At 33.2% G+C, this 16371-nt stretch overlaps 1 pseudogene; it reads right to left on the bottom strand.

Annotated features, from left to right (window-relative positions):
• Positions 1-9941: 9941 nt before the first annotated feature.
• LOC131636393 (agamous-like MADS-box protein AGL80) lies at positions 9942-10537 on the bottom strand (annotated as a pseudogene).
• Between the last annotated feature and the right edge of the window lie 5834 nt (positions 10538-16371).

Below are 16371 nucleotides of genomic sequence, written 5' to 3' on the forward strand. Positions count from 1 at the left end.
GTCAACGAATGGCAGTCTCTTTCGCAGAAGACAGTTCGTTCCGCTTACGGATTCCACAGCAGGGTCAACAAATGGCAGTCTCTTTCAGCAGAAGACAGTTTGTTCCCCTAGCGATTGGAAAATGGCAGTCTTTCCCGAGGAAAGACAGTTTGTCTGTTTAATACCCAAGGAATTGACAAATGGCAGTTTCTTTGCAAGAAACAGTTTGTCTGCTACCGAGATATTTCACCCCATTAGGGTCAACAAATGGCAGTTTTCCTCCTAGGAAAACTGTTTGTTAATTTCCCAGCGGATTCAATGAATGGCAGTTTTCTTCAAAAAGATAGTTCAGAGTCCTCAGCAGAGTTGACAAATGGCAGTTTTCCTACTAGAAAGCAGTTTGTTTATCCCCCAGCATAAGTCGATGAATGGCACTTTTCGTCCCGAAAACAGTTCGTCCACTTTTAAGCAAAGTCATTAGCTCCTCAAAAGGATGCACGATCATATGGCATTCCTTCGAATACGTCACATTGAAGAAGAGTGTGATAAAGTTTCTTGCCATCCGTCAAATGGCATCTCTCCAACGGACGCTGGTGAAAAGTTTGATGAGGAAACAAACCTTTGGAGATTTTTCTCTTTATCTGAGATATCGTCCAAAATTACAATTAAGACCAGTTTCACGATTGGACATCCGAAACAAAGGGGAGTTTGTTTACCTTTTTTCTAAGTATCAACACTTAGTCAAAGAAGATGGATTGTGCACTCTACATTGCCATCCATTCACCAGAATTTGCATAAGCACATTTCTACAGGAGTTTGTCTCCCTATCCCACGCAGAATGCGACAACGGGATCAAGTCATGCACAAGGATTTTATTATCACCGCAACATCTCAAGGACGCCCAACATTCGGGCATTCTTTGGTATTTAAGTCTCTTTCACTCAGGAGAGATCGAGATATCAATCCCTCTCCCTCCAGTTGAAAGAAACTTAAATAGGGGCATCTGTCATACCCTAATTTTGACCCCCCCTGAGATGTCATAATTTCAGGCTTTTCATCAGAATCAAAACAGATACTCAGAATAATCACTTGTTCATCTGGTGCTTAATCGAGGATGTTTAGAAACAAAAGAGCTCAGGCAAAGGATCAATCAATAAAGGGATTAGTCTCTAATACAATCATGGGACTCAAGAAGCTTCAGTCTATTCACCTATGATTGATTAGACACCCAATCATCTGGCCCCAAGTTTGCTTAGTTCACTAACCTAGGGTTTTGAGTCCATCAGGGACTATAATCAGGGATCACATTTGGGAAACCCTAAAAAGCTCCAGGACATCTATCAATTGGTTCAAATATCTTCAATTGGTTCATATGACATTACCCATTGGACATTACACTTCAATTCAAGATCTACAGTCATCAATTACATCTGGTCGACAATTAGGGTTTTTAACCTAATTCACCTGGACAGTTGACTTTTAATCAGGACATGGATCCAAAACTCAAAACATGGTTCAAGAACTTCTATTACCACAATATAATACATTCATATCACTCATTTGAGGAAGAGAACTTGATTCATCACAAAAGTCCAAGAGTTCACTTCATTAGGAAAAAGTCAACTGTACAAGATTATCTTTGAGTTTTAGGATTTTTGGCCAAACCATGACTTTTTAAGATCAATATCATCAATATATGATTATTAGAGTCATTTGGAAAAAGAAACTCAAGAAAATTCATCATGGATTAAAAAGTCAGGAATTAGGGTTTTTAAGGGCATTTTGGGAACTCAAAATTTCACCTACACAACTCAAAAAACTTCCAACATGAAAGTTGTAGATCTTGAAAAATAAAACAACATCTTACATAGCAACTTTTTTCAAAAGATCAATCATTTGAGAGATTTAGGATTTGGAAGTTATAGGCCTTAAAAACTTAGAAATTTTTCTAAGTGTTTTTGACCTAGTTTTCTTCCAACTTTGGGCTCATTTTTCACAATTTTCCCAAATGATTCTGAAGAAACCCCATACTAATGAATTTAAGTAGATTTTTAGTGCTTTCCAAATTGTGATCAACCTCCTCCAAATTCATTTTGAGCTAGGAGTTATGCTTGTTCAAAGTTGGCCTCATGGAGTAAAATTATAGGTCATGTACAATTTGAAACTTTGCAATTTTGTGCAAATGGCTTCACTAAGTGATGTTACACGACCCATAATACATCTGCAAGCATACCATACATCCATTTTCATCATTGCATAAGGATTGAAGAATATTCCCAAAAACAAAGGCATATGATTATGTAATGATTACATTTGAGAATTTATGGCAAATTGATGAATCACCAAAGGAATCTCTTCCCAACCAATTGTAGCTCACTTCTGCATCATAATTTTCCCCTAAGATCAAGCAAAACCGATGGCTAGGGAGTGGTATCAAAGAGCTCATCATTGCACTTGGAATATTCTTTGAATTCCTTCATGGCCAAGGAACCAAACTTACTTCACTAAGCAAGCTCACTATATCCAATTGCTCTGCAGCATTTGTCTAAAAATAGAAGAGCCTTCATCAGTAATAAGCACACCAAAGCAACTCAATTCCTTGCTTTCTCCTTCTCTCTCTCATGCTTATGGTTTTTCCAAGTTCTTTGGCAAGAAGAATCGATTTCTTCAAACCAGAGCTCTTCTTTGAAAAGTAAGCATTCTAACATCTCAAAGAGGTTCATTGGAGTTGATCCAAACATCTGGATCACTTCTGTAGGTGGGAGAACACCATTGTTGCTTTCATTTTGGAGCCCATGCAATTGGAGGTCCATAAAGCAATTCAGAAGGTGTGAAGCTAGCCAAAGCATCGAGGCACATCCCTTAGGTGATAGTGAAGCTATCCAGATGCCTGCAGCACATCTATTATCACAGAATCACCAACCTCCATGTTCACTTGAAGCTCAAATAGAAGGTGTCGAGTAGAGTAATCCTGGAGCATTCAAGGTGCAATAAGTATCCAGTTAGCATCACTGAGTTCCAAAGAAGCTTTTAGGATCATTCATACAAGCCCAGGTGTTCTCCATCATCCTCACGACCTCCATTTTCAGAGGTATTTTTTCAAACCCCAACTTACTTATTCAAGTACTCTTTCTTATAAAGCTCGATACCAGTTCATTCAGTGTCCTTAGAGGATCAAAAGCCCTTTACTCTCATGCATTTATTCATCAGCATCATCATTTAATTTTTTTTTGAATTTTAGCGTTCTTCACGTATTTTGTTTAATTCAGTAGATATAGTTAATATAAATTTATGTTAGTTATATATCTGGAATCGTGAGTGAATTTAGAGCAAGTTTGATCTTTACATCTTTGCAAATGGTTGAGAATTGAGAGAGTTCAGAATTTCAAAAATATGAGAGCTTGAGGTTGAAGATGACAATGGTGGTGGCGTGCAAAATTCAAATCCAGGGTTAGAGTTTGTTTTATTTTGAGTGGTAGGCGTTTCATAAACGACTAAATCGTTATAGCCCAGTGGTAAATAGAGTTTGTGTGTTGCGCGTGCCCAAGGTCTGGGGTTCGAATCCCCCTCGCCCCAGACCTTTTGATTATTTCTTTTTTTTGTTCTATGCACTTGAATAACATATGTATTGCAATGGAGTCACTCCTTTGACACCAAGCGCGTGTTGGCCTTGTGGTGTCCATGGTGAGACCAAAACATCTTTTTTATCACTATTTTCTTTAATTTTCTTCACAAATTCAACCAATTAACTCACCTATCAAATTAAATCATTTTCATTTCATTTTTTATACACTTTTCATTTAATGTATCTATTTTATGAATAACCCAAAAAATCACAAAAATATTATTTATTTGATATATTTTTATTAGGTTTAAATAACATATTTTTTAAGTATTTTAAAATACTTTAAATATAGTTTTCTCTTGACTTTCAAAACCTAATCTCTTGTAAATATTTTTTGTGATAAAACCCTAATCATGTAGGTCTTAATTAGGTATAGACTTTGTCTAAACCCTAATTAAGTTGACTTTTGTCAATTTTCAAAACTGTTTTCAAACTTTAATTAAACAGACGACTAAGGTTTTCAGACAACAAAACCTTGTGTCATTTCAAATCTTTCAACTGTTTCTTTTAAACTAGTACTATAAAGTACATGGCCTCTAATAGAGTGTAAGTCCCAGCACCTTTTTCTTTTCTTAGTTTGTTTTCAAAAATTGTATTTACAAAATCTTCTTTCTGTTTTCAAAACTTTCTTCTGGTATTTGAAGGGCATAATTCTCGGTGAAACTCTTCAGATACCTATGTGACCTATGTCCATCTTAACTTCTTCTGTTTTCAAAAAATCTTTAACTGTTTATCATAAATATTCAACTGTTATCAATAAAATTGCTGATAAGGCTTTGCACATACATCTTCAAAGGCCTCCACTCCATCCAGGTTAGGCTTTACAAGCTTTCATTTTACAGTCTTTATTTAAATTACTGTCAAATATAGAACTGTTTATATATTTTTAGCACTACGTTTGAGTGTAAACCTTAGGACAGTTAAACTATATATAATATATATATATATATATATATATTATAGGACTATGGCCTAGGATTGAGAATGTCTTCTCGGTGAAGGCTCTTTCCTAATTAGAGATCTTTAGTTCAAACCCTCAAGATGAATTATTCCCGGTGAAACATCTTGAAAAAAAAGCCTTAGAACCCAAACTAGGACACATCCACCCAAGAGGAATTATTCCCGGTGAAACCTCTTACCCATTTGCTTAGAGCCAAAATAAGTTCAAAACCACATAGCTTCCTCTTGTGCTATAACAAGGACCCTCGATGACCCTCAATTAGCCTCCTCTTGGGCTTTGTACAAGGACCCACAGGCTTCTTAAAAGCATTTCCAGCTTCCTCTTGAGCTTGTATACAAGGACCCATCAGGTTTCTTATAAACATAGGAACAGGTCTTTAGTCACCTTTTAGCCAATCCTGGTGAGTTTCTTCTACTTTTCAAACCAGACTTCAAACAAGCTAAGATTGTCTCAATCTCATATTGAGTACACTTTTTGGAATGAGAGACATGGACAGTCTCTGTCACCCTTATCTTCATTAATTTCCTTAGCAAAGTCTAGGATCCATAGTTATCTATCCTCAGTCAGTGTCAGCCTTAATCTTGGGCTTTAAACAAGAAGTCTCAATTAGATAATATTTCTGCTATCATTCAAAATCCCTGGAAAGGGTTAGCCTCCAAAAAATCAGTCTTTTAATAGATAAATCCTCCACCAGAGTAAAACTCCCCAAAGAGTCAGCCTCAACCTTGGGCCTCATACAAGGCATGAAATAATAACTTCCCCAGTGAAGAGTCAGCCTCAATTCTGGGCTTTGTACAGAACACAAAAACTTCTCAGTTTAAGTCAATCCCCAGTAGAATTATCTCTCAGAGTCAATAATAAAAACAATCAAAAAGCCTCAAGCGTGGGCCTCATACAAGACAGCTAAAAATCAAATCTTTCAAACAGTAGGTAGACATAGCTTATCTCTATAGAAAGATATTTCTCCTATCTCACCACATTCAAACAAACAAACATTTCAATTTCAATTTTAATTTCAATTTTAAATATTCTCCCATTTAGGACTTTGAAAGGCATGCTCTGAGGCAAACAAACCTAGACTTGTAAACTTTCCTTAATTTGGATGAGAATCCTTCTTTCATTCAAGAGGAATGTTGGCTGTCATACTTGATCAACCAAGTAGGCTCCCTCTCTTAATGAAATGAATTAAGCTTTTCTGTCACTTTAAAATGTTTGTGGTGGAATAGTAGAAATACATCTCTATAAGGATAATTTCATGTCTCTTTACTGTAAACAGAGATTTAATTCAAGCTTCAACCTTGAGCTTCAAGCAAGGCACCAAAAATATATTAATTTCCCTAATTAGTTCTCCGAACTACAAAAAACTCCGACTTCCATTAGGGATATGTAGGCATGAGGTTCACAAGGAATCTCAGCGAGCTAATAAAATACCAAAAATAGTCAGTCAGTCTGTCTTCTTTTTAATTCAATTCAATTCCATCTCCTAACACAAAGAAGAAACTTTCCCAATCATTTAGCAACAAACACAATCACATTGACACAGAGAAGGTTCCCGTAGAGTACTACGGATATGTAGGGTGCTTAAACTCTTCCCTATGTATAACCGACCCCCCGGACTCCAGAATTTATAGTCTAGGTGAATCCCCACACTTAGCAAACTCCTAGGGTTTATTTGAGATCTTTTTCCCCTTTCCTACTCGTATGATAATTAAAAAGTTCGTGTGATATCGTAGGAAGAACTGAAATAAAATTTATCCCGCCACAGGCGCTTCCTCCTTCCAAATTTCGCGTGAAGGGTCTAGCGTGCTGTCCTCCCAAGTGAAACGGGGAGGTAAAGAAAACGACACCACAATGTTGCTTCCACCTAAGATAAAGCTTTTTTCATGGAGGATGTTCATCTCTAGACTTCCTTCTAAAGATTTATTGCTAATTAGAGGAGTTGCCAAAATCTCCACAAATCTACTATGCGAATTTTGTAGGAACCATCTAGAGACCTTGTCTCACTTGTTTTTTCTTTGCCATGTTTCAAAGAAATTGTGGGGCGGGGTTTTTGCGTGGTTGGGGGCAGACCTTCCATTCACGTTAGAGGAGTTCATGGATTTTGGAACTTTACAAGGAAAGGTGAAGAACGTTAATGACAGGCTGAAGATTAACACGATTTGGATTGCTACTACTTGGAGTCTATGGATTACGAGAAATGCTATCATTTTGGAGCAAGTTTCTTATAGTTTAATGTGGTGTGGTCCAATATTATGTTCTTATCTTGGAGTTGGTTAGCTAGTAGTAAACCGACATCTTTCTTTAGTTTTTATGATTGGTACAAGCTACCTCTAGGTTGTTTTAAATCTTTGTAGTCTCTTGTAAGTGTTGCACCCCTAGTGCGATTTTTTATATCAATTGCTTATTGAAAAAAATTGTATTTGTTGTTAGGTAAGACAACATTTAAACACTATTGTCACAGATTGTTTTACCACTACCCCTTTAGGGAGCAATTTGTAATCGTTGTAAGTTATGGCAATATTTGAAAAATGTTACCTAAAAAGCTTCAAAAAAGGGGACGTTTTTGAAAAGTGCGGCAAGAGACGAAATAAAGGTTGCCTCAAACAATAGGCAACACTCGCATAAAGGATGGTTGTAAAACGTCCCATATTCTTTTAGGCAACGCTTTTTGTAGTTTTGGGAACACTTTTTAATTGTTGTTAAAGAGGAAAAATGTTGATGTGGATTTTGGAGTTTCAACACTATTTTCATGTGTTATGATTGTATTCCTCTTTTTTCTTCATGTTTGTTATTTTCCCAACAAATCTATCTCAATTAAAACAACAATAAACATGTGAGAACGGTAACATTTGATTCTTTCTTCTTTCATTTCCTACCTACTCTTTGATTTTTATTTAATGAGCTACTTTTGGTGATTGATGGTTGTTGTAGAGTGTTGTTCGGTTCTGTTTTTGGTTTTGAGGTTTAATAAAGTGTATTACGGTTGGTGTATGTGTTGATTAGTGAAAGTTTGTTATTGAGATGGTGATAGTGAGGGTGAAGAAGATAGTTAAGGCAAGATGATGATATGGTTTAGTGATGCTGAATGAAGTTATTGAGGGATGTTATGGTTTGAAGTTTGATTATTCAAGGATTGTTCAAAGGGGAAAAGATTTATGGCTCATGATTGTCGCGCTGCAAAAAAATACAGAGTCACCACCGTAATTTATTTATTCCAAAGGAAAGGGAAACTATTGAAAGAACTCCTAGAAGTGAAAGAAAATGGTCTCGCAATCAAATTTGGGTTTGGGAGTTGATTTTAAGGGGAAAATATTAGCACCCCTAACATCTATTGTACTCAAGAGGAACCATTTTGTTTGTTTTGCGTGTAAGTGTGTTGTTATCTAAGTTACTTGCTACTGGATTTAATTAAGGGGAAAAATAAGTTTTTAATTAGTGTGCTTGTCATGGTTTTGGAACCCCGTGCCTACGTATCTCCATAGTACAATGAATAAATCAGAGTCTCGTAGTTCATAGGTACACTACTAAGGAAATTATCTCACAATGGTTGGTTGTAAGTTTGCTGTTTCAACCACGGTCGTGTGGCCATTGTGATAAACTATGTAGCACGCTATCTATCACAACAATTGACATCAACAACCGTTGTCATAAATATAGTGTCATGGGATCGATACCCGGCTATAAACAAAATTAAAATGCATAAAAAATAATATTTCACCATGGTTATAAGTTCCCACCATTGTGGTGTATGTAAGAGTTTATTATAAAATATGAGATTGCGTGTTTTTCCCTGCCCCTCAATAACCATATACCATCAATCAAATAAATTATTGAGATAATAATCAAAAAAATTAAATTATTCTTGAAAACAAATTAAACGATTCAATGTTTTTCGAATTGTAAATAATGATTTCTTCTTCTTTTCTAGTTTATTTTTCAAACATCAAGATATGTGTGAAAGACACACACTAACACCTATTTATCGATATTATTTTGAAAATTTTGTGACAGTGATTGAAATTATATACGCTAAACGAAAAATTATAATTTACAAGATGGATGCAATTCAAAAAAAAAACATTGGATCGTCTAATTTGATTTTCAAGAATAATTAAATTTTTTTTAATTATCATCTAAAAAATCTATTTAAATGAATGCAAGTTCAATGAGGACATAGTGAAACAAGCAATCATATATGATATAACAACTCCACTAACAACATTTATCATCAAAAACATCAATTAATTAACAAATATTTGGAGAACTTAATAACTAACCATTTCTCGAAGCTTTAAGTGATAAGTAAAGAACCATAACAATAACATCATAAGAATCATGTCAACAAACATTTATCTACATTTATCAGCAACATAATACAAGAACATACAACAATAAAAAACCATAAACGGTCTAACAAGAAGAAAATCATATGAAAATCATGTGAAACATAACAACAACATACACGAAAACAAAATAAAAATTAATATTCCTAATTATTTTTAAATTTTCGTAAAAAACTTGCTTTTTGCGTTTTATTCGGAAAAATTCGATCTATCATTTTCTTGAAAAAAACTCAATTTTTATGTTTTTTCGAAAAAACTCGATTTTTTTTCGTTTTTTTTGAAATTTAATTCGTTTTTTTCGAAAATATTTGATTTTAAGTTTTTCAAGAAAAACTCAATTTTTTTGTTTTTTAAAAAAACCTCGATTTTTTCATTTTTTGTAAAAAAAAATCTTTTTTTTATTTTTTTGGAAAAACTCGAATGTTTTGTTTTTTGTAAAAAAATCTTTTTTTTTGTTTTTACAAAAAAACTAGATTTTTTTTGTATTTTGGAAAAAAAATTTAAAAAAATTGTTATTTTTTTAAAAATAATTTAATAAATTTAAAGTATAAAAGAAAAATAATTAATTGGATCTTCAAAATGTATTTGATAGATTGGTTCCATCCATGTATATAAATGGATGGATTTAATCCACTCCATTAATTCATTTCGTATTTGGTGGATGATTTAATGGATATTTTGGTGGATAGATTTGATGGATTTTGGTTTAATGGATAATTTCTAGTGGTTTTTACTGTATTTATTTTACTTTTCTTATTTTATAAATTTTGAGTATAAAAAAATTAGAGAAAGAATTTAACATGATTCAAGACTTAGAGGCATTTTTTAAAACAATAAATGTTAGACGTAAATAAATTATATATGTTAGTAGTAAGGTATAACTTTCTTTTGCAAATGTATTGAAAGCTTCACACAAAAGACTCTTTTATTCAATCGACCCAGTACATAAACAATACTAACAATTTTAGAAGCAAATAAACTATGATTGAATTAAAACATGGTGGGAATGCAAAACAATCATACATGATTTCATTCAAGGTTGTAGGTTACTCCAAAATTCATTCTCAAGATTTTCATCATTATCATGCTTGAAATCCACGTACGATTCCCTTTCAATGTTGTCAAAGTTATTCATCTGAATTTCCCCATTATTAATATTATCTGTTTCCAACCTTCTACCAATGTAATTCAAATTATGGTCAATAAAGGAAGCAAGAGAATTCAAATCAACCCCAGACATATTGTTGTCCACAACATTTCCAGCATTGAGACATTGAAACATGACCATCATCATCTCTTTCTCCCTATTCTCTCTCATTTGCTTCTTTAGCTGCTCTTTTACCTTTAAAACTCTTTGTTTGAGGAAAATCTCTTGATTCATAGTTTTCTTCCTTTTCTCAAATTCAGGCACTGTCCTAAATTTGAGAGCACCTTTTGGACTCCCAATGGTGTTGGCCAAATCTCAGGCTCAGGATCATATGGGCCACAAATTATAGCACAAGCTTCAATTCCACAAAGAATGCATAACTCATCAACCTTCTTCAACAGACCTTTCTTCCTATTCTTGTATGCTGCTTTCCTTGCAGCATCATTCACAATGAAAGCCAGTTTCACTTTTCTTCTACCCATTGTTGTGACTATAGATTAACGGAAGACGAAAATTGAAAGAAGAAACAGTTAAAGTTGATTGTTGTGAATAATGTGATTTTATGTATTTGGTATATATAGAGCAATATCATTACAAGGATTGCTGTGTAAGTAATTTCCTACTCACTTTTTTTCTATAAAATCTCATTTTATCTCATTCCATATATGTATGATAAAGAAAACAGATTTCTTTATGAAATATATACTTTTTTAAACTTACTAAACCTAAATAAATTAGTTGATGTTACTGTGGTGAGATAGTTTGAATATGTATTAAAAATCTTATTCTCTTAGATGCGTGTACATATATTTTTATAGAAATATACTTTCACTTTAGTTTTTTTTTTTTTTTTTATGTTTATAGTATATCAATGAAAATTAGTAAATGTGTGAAATTTTTCTAAAAAAAAATCTTTAGAAACAATTTTTTCAAATATAGTAAAATAAAGATATTTTCCAAATAAAAAGTTAAGACGTAAACCATTTAGACTATTTGAATCTATTAATATTTTTCAAATACCAATATAATTATAATTTAGTATCAAAATAGAATAAACCATTAATAGTATATTACTATAAATTATTATGTGCGTATTTTATATAATCTTTTTAAATATTTTTCTATTATAATATAATAATAAATGTATTTACCAAATACGAAATACTAAATATGAAATTATAACATAAACTGTTTAATTTATGACAAAAATAATATGCTGAATCAACAATATTACTAAAACTTATAGTAAAATATGATTTTAAAATTTTACATCTATAAATTATAATATAATATAAGAAAACAATAGTACCTAAAAAAGACACATATGTCCTTGCTGCTTTCACAATGAGCCACGTATGCATTTTTTCAAACGTTTCAAATTCAGCATATTTCCACTCACTCTTTTTCAAACTCAACTTCATCTAATTATTTCTCTTGCACAACATCCTTCTTCCTCTTCTTCCTTCAATTGCAAATCTTCTTCCTTCTTCCTTATACCTTTTCTTATTCCTTCTTCCTCTTTTTCTTCTTCCTTCTACCTCTTCTTCCTCCTTCCTTCCTCTTTTTCTTATTGAAACATAATCGAAACAAGCGTTAATCTGCGATATAAATTTATGATTTCAAAAATCGAAACCAAATCACACATTTGGTTTGATTTGTACCAAAGTTTAATGTATTCTTTTCTCTTTTTCCAAGGTTTTATTGATGCATTGTTATATGAGAGATGTTGGTAGATGTTTCTGATATTTCTTTTCTCTTATTTTGATATAAAGCAATATCTTAATGATTCAATTAGCACATTTTTACATTTGGAACTGCACCCTTTGTGATTTGGCTTACATGCTTTCTATTTATCATCATATGTTGGTATTTAATGCAAGGAAATTTCACAAATCGCATCAACAGTTGAACATTGTCCTTCATTCAATACTTAGTTGATATAAAACACAAATCTGGCTGACTTTTACTGAAAATAAAGTAAGCTTACTTTTCTGCAGGTCACTTCAAGGACTTGGAGGATGGGCTGCTTCCGATGGATACTATAAAGGCTAAGATTGAATAATTGTTTGCTTTGCTACCACATTGATATAACAAACCAAAAATTAGTCAACCACCTTAACATAAATTTGGTTTCCGATTTTCTATTACATTATTATTCTATTTTATGAATACTTTCTCTTAAAGACAAAAATGAATGTATTACTAAGAATATTATTCTCAAATAAAAAACAAAATTATTAAATGGAGATACATTTACTCCTTAATGCATATAGATAGACCTATTTACAAATAAAAAAAAGTAATGAATTTCCATCGTAGATTACTAATAGTGAGTAAACTACAATGAACCCAGTTAAAAGTAAGTAGCAGACTAGTGTAACAGCCCGATTTTATTAGTTCTTTTATTATTTATTTTAATTACTAGGTCTTTACTTTTGTTTTATCAATTGTGTGAAAGTTGATTATTTATTGTGTTTTTAATTGAGTGATTATGTGAATACTAGTAATTAGTTAATGGGCCTAGTTAATTAGAATGAGGAGTTGGGTTGGTGAAGCCCAATATAACAAGAATAGAGATAGTAAGGGGTTATGTTAGAAAAACCTAGAATTAGAGAATAGAAGGAAAAAAAGGCAAGAAGAGAAGAGGAAAGTAGATTCTTGAAGAGGAAGGACTAGAGATTCAAGGTAAGGGTGTAAATCTAAGTCATTATAGGTTTATATAATTGGGTAATGATTGTTGGGTTAGTAGATGCATGATTTAGGATTTGGGGATTTTGCTATTTCATGAGTTGTGTTGTGAAATTGATAGGACAATCCATAAGTGATGTGAAACCTAACTTGTATTTATGATTCTATGCATGATTCCATGAATAGGTATGAAAATAGCATGTGAATTGGTGAATATGTGTTGATTTTGGCGAAACCTTAACTTTGTAGAATTGTGAGATTTGTGCTATTAAACATGTTTTTGATGATGATTGTTGTTAATGTATGTTCAATACTGTTTATATGTGCCTTAAATTGCTGTTTGAGAATGGTTTTGGGTGGTGGATGTGTGGTTTCCCAGGTCTGATATCTCTGTTATTTTTTTGCATTATCGCGCGTCTGCTAAGCGGCCCTGGTCCGCTGAGCGACCCCTGGGAGCAGATTTAAAAATTTTGCGAGCTCGCTAAGCGGAGCTGCGAAAGTGGTTCGCTTCTGTTTTTAGTTCTGCAAAGCGCGCTTGAGCCCGCTAAGCAAACTTTGCTGTCAAAAACATTTTGGAACTTCTAAATGATGTATCTTTTGACCCGTAACTCCTTTTTAAGCGCCATTGGAACCTCCGCGAAGCTTTAATCAATGTCTATCTAATGAGAATGGTTTGAAAACCATTTGGAAACCTTTTGAAATTTTTTCTTGAAATGTATCATTTGATATTGTGATTGATGTGATTGCGAAGTGATGGATTACTATGAATAGTGATGATTGTGTTGTTGTTGTTGAATTTCAATATTGAATTGGTGATGTTTAAACGATGTTGTTATGCATTGTGAATTTTGTGTTTGTGTGGATGTTGCATCATTGAGTCACATCCATTGCATAAAGAGACGATGGCCTAAAAATGAAAAAAAGCAACGATGGCCTTAATGGCAAATAGGGACGATATGCCCAATGGCAATTTTTTATACGATGGGAGTTTTACTCCAAATGGTACCACATGCATGTGCATAGTATTGAGTCGCATATTGAGTTGCATTCGGGTTATTATGATGATGAAGTGATTGTTATATTGTGTTGATGATATCGTTGCATAGTTGAAATCATTTGATACGAATGGTTGATGTGTTATATATGTGATATATATGATAGAAACATATGTGATGTAGATGTGAATATATATGAATTAATAATTATGTGGATATGTGAATCATGTTTGATTGAGGATGGTATATGCAGTGAGAGATGTGATTACTTGTATACTTTTGATATAAATGACATGATTCCAATGATATAAATATATTCTATGATGTTTTGTGAATTGGAATAGAGGCGAATATGTGCGTTGGTGATATATGTTCATAATTGTGATATGTCAGTGAATTGTGTACATGTCTATATAATTGGAAAATGTGTATACGTGATTATGTGAACATTAATTGACATTTGGAATATGATTGTGTTGGTATACAATTGTTACTTTGTGAATGTTGTTAGAAAGGATATGTACATATGATTTATATGTTGGTGAAATATGATTATGTATATTGTTTAGTAACCATGTTTGATCACTTGGAATTGAACGAGTTGAACATGTGGATCTTGATATGTTGTATATGAATGCATGTTTATGTGAACAATGATGAATTCTTGAAATGTATTCTTGTTGTATTTTACATTTCCCATATTATGTTTATTTATAATGATTTGAACTCACACCCTTCTGTTTGAATGTTACCCCATGTTGGTAACGTGCAGGTATTCGAGAATTGAAGGATTAGTTGCCGTTAGTCCAAGTCGGGTTGTCGCTCTAATACGTAACACTCGGGGGATGAACGCTAATTGTTTAGTTGTTTGATTTTATTGTTGAATGACTATGTTGATACATGAAAATTAATTGTTGATGTTAAAATGGATTTAAGTTGAAAAGATGTTATGTCGTCAACGTTGTTTAATGATTGTTCCGCTGCTTAATGTTAATAAAGTTGATTCATGTTATTTTAGTTCATCCGAGTATTTGTGTTATGTATCCTTGATAAATGATATGGATGTTAAGTTGAATTATAATACTCCAAGTGTTTGTCGAAATAGAATTTTATAACTCTGGGATTTGATTTTGATTGGAGAACTCCTTTGAATCATAGAAGAATGTTGAATTCCTTTGTGGGCCTCAAAACCCTAGTTTGCTCAATCTTCTCTTGATCAGTCTCCTGTCTTAAGACACAAGCAACAAACAACAATTTTTTTGTATTTTTTTGGGTTAATAAATGATAGATGCGTGATGATTATAATGACAATGATGATCCTACTATTTAAGCTATGGTGGGATCTCAGTGGTCAAAAATTGGGGTGCAACAAGTGTTGAAAGAGAATAAGTTATATACAAAGATTTCTAAGTGTGAGTTTTGGTTGTAGGAAGTAAGTTTCCTTGGGCATGTAGTTTCAAGTGGGTGTGTCGATGCAGGATTGACAAGTGGTAGTTTATGCTTCAAGGAAACTTAAGATTCATGAGAGAAATTATCCGACGCATGATTTAGAGTTAGCCGCCGTTGTACTTGTGTTGAAACTTTGGAGGCATTATTTGTTTGATTAGAAAGAGTTGAATATGAGGCAAAGAAGATGGTTGGAATTCTTGGAGGACTATAATTTTTGTTTGAATGACCATCCTGGAAAAGCGAACGTTGTAGTCGATGCATTGAGTAGGAAATCATTGCATATGTCTATGCTGATGATTCGAGAATTGGAATTGTTGGAACAATTTCGAGATTAGAGTTTGGTTTGTGAAGCGACGACTTCGTGTGTTAAGCTTGGTATGTTGAGGCTTACTTGCGATATTCTTGATTAGATTAGAGAAGGTTAGAAATTGGATTTGAAATTGGTTGACGTAATGACATTGATTAACCAAGGAAAAGGTGGTGACTTTTAGATTGATGAGAATGGTGTCATCAGATGTCGTGAAAGGGTTTGTATTCTGTAACACCCTTCTAAACCCCGCGGAAATTTTTTCAAAAATCAGAGTAAAACATGAGAAAGGGCATTACAACTCCAATAAAATAAATAAACATTCATGTCATGCCATATAAGGAACGATAAACCAAAATTATTCAGGTAGCATGTTAACACAGCGGAATATTCTTAACAACTGAATAATCAAACAACCGGAGTCATAGACTCATAATTCAACCATAAACCATAAACAAAACAGAAGTTTATCAGCCAACTCTAAAATAACGTTCCCGGTGTTACACGACCAGAGCATGACACAAACCCAACTGACTCTAACGAACTACTTGACGAGCTAATCCTCACCAAGTACACAAGCTACTCCTCAATCTGAAAAATAACAACAGTAAGGGTGAGTTTCATTCGCATTAACAAATGTTATAGGAATATAAACAATACAACTTCATCCATACATTATTCACCCAAATCAATTATATTCAGATCGCATAGCAACATTTATCAAATACAGTAATTCATACCAAAATACACACAAATTGCAACATTGGACAACTTCCATTCATGTTACAATTATACACAACAACCTAATGCAATGCAACTAATGCATGTGGTACCAATCATGGGATAACCCATCTCACCGATCCACCACCATAAAGAT

This window comes from Vicia villosa, unplaced genomic scaffold (assembly GCF_029867415.1).
Source record: "Vicia villosa cultivar HV-30 ecotype Madison, WI unplaced genomic scaffold, Vvil1.0 ctg.001710F_1_1, whole genome shotgun sequence".
In the NCBI taxonomy this organism is placed as follows: domain Eukaryota; kingdom Viridiplantae; phylum Streptophyta; class Magnoliopsida; order Fabales; family Fabaceae; genus Vicia; species Vicia villosa.